The sequence below is a fragment of the Dermacentor variabilis genome, chromosome 7 (assembly GCF_050947875.1).
Source record: "Dermacentor variabilis isolate Ectoservices chromosome 7, ASM5094787v1, whole genome shotgun sequence".
Classification (NCBI taxonomy): domain Eukaryota; kingdom Metazoa; phylum Arthropoda; class Arachnida; order Ixodida; family Ixodidae; genus Dermacentor; species Dermacentor variabilis.
The window spans coordinates 149,303,178-149,304,723 of NC_134574.1; the positions used below are offsets into that span (position 1 = coordinate 149,303,178).

At 44.4% G+C, this 1,546-nt stretch overlaps 1 pseudogene; it reads right to left on the reverse strand.

Moving 5' to 3' along the window:
- Window positions 1-257: 257 nt before the first annotated feature.
- LOC142588887 (uncharacterized) lies at window positions 258-1,113 on the reverse strand (annotated as a pseudogene).
- Between the last annotated feature and the right edge of the window lie 433 nt (window positions 1,114-1,546).

Below are 1,546 nucleotides of genomic sequence, written 5' to 3' on the forward strand. Positions count from 1 at the left end.
CAAATCAAATTCAGTATTTCTGTTACATATTTCATGTACTTTTCATTTTTTTGTATATGTATCCACTTTGTGTACCATGCTTGCCCTGTGTGCTTGAGTGTTTTGTGCACTGGGAATGGGTCGGGGAAGGGGACTGACACTTAGTCAGGCATTCGTGCCTTTTTGTCAGCCTCTTTGACAGAGATTCTTTGTATTTTATTTCTGTCAAAATAAACATTCATTCATTCATTCATTCATTCATTCATTCATTCATTCATTCATTCGTCTTCCGCATTTCGCCTTCGCCTTCGCCTTCTGCATACGAGAAGCTCATCAAAGCAGTCGCTGCAGCCGCTTTTTACTATCGCCTTCCTGGCAACATGTCCTGCTATGCAAAAGACAAGTCGGGCATCGCTTGTCTTTTCGGGATACACATGATCAGGAATGATCTTTGACTTCTTGAGAACCTCGGGAGCTTCTTCGAGCTTTCATTTGTCAAGCAGTGAATCCACTTGTTTGGCCTCACTTCCATTGGCTAACAGAGAGGTGAGCGAGCCTCCTGCATAGTTCCCGCTGCTTGGTGCCTTTGCCAGATCATAGAAGCTTAGGCCGTTCATTTTAATTAAAAATTGGGTAGCTGTCGGGGGATCGTTGCACCCTGAAAACTGTCGGATAATGCCAAACAACTTTTCTACAGTCTTGGCTGAGCCGGCTTGTGAGGACGTACTTAATTGAAACAAAGTTTCTCATTGAGGTACTTTAGACGGCCCAGAGTAGCGTGCAAGGTGACTCTCAGTCCTTCAGCGGTGCTTGCAGAAATGAATCTAAGCTTGGAACTTCACAAGGAAGCTTCCCATTTGTTTAGGTACGCTTGAAAATCGATTATGCTCTTTTCCTGGGGAGAACCAACTTTCAGCTCTTTTGATGGGATGCGTGCTGTCATGGCCTCAATTAATTTTACCATCATGAGCACAAATGCTTGTGTCGGAGCCGGGTCACGCCAATGCTTAGATATCTCACTCTTTTAGAAGAATAGCCCGCGGAGAACTTCAGCACTGAACACGTGGAATGTGATGTTTACTTTCATCTTTCAAAGTCGCTGGGGCGAATGTGAGACATCGTGATTTTAGGCATCACTTTCAATGTTACAGCGCATTTAATTTCATCGTACACCACCTTGATGTGCTCCACATAAACAGCACCATCTGGTATTTTGTAAAGAGCTTTAATAAAGCCATTCCTGACGCGTTTCACCAAGTGTAGAACATCAGAAATGAAAAAGAAAGGCGCCTCCCTATCTCGACGGGATGTGGCATGGATGACTTTATCGAGGATGTAGCCTCCGATATACCAAACTTGCGCCACATGGATCGATTCCACGAGGCTCCATTAGAGGTGATAAAATCCACTTTGAGGCCCGCTTTCTCTGTATGCAGCATGGCGTTCTTTATGATCTTCAAAAGCAGTGCCGCCTTCACATTTCCCCTGGAAGCGAAACAACCCAGTACTTGGTGCCAAGAACCTGTCAATGATTGAAACTTTATGACCAAACCATGATCACAAGGAA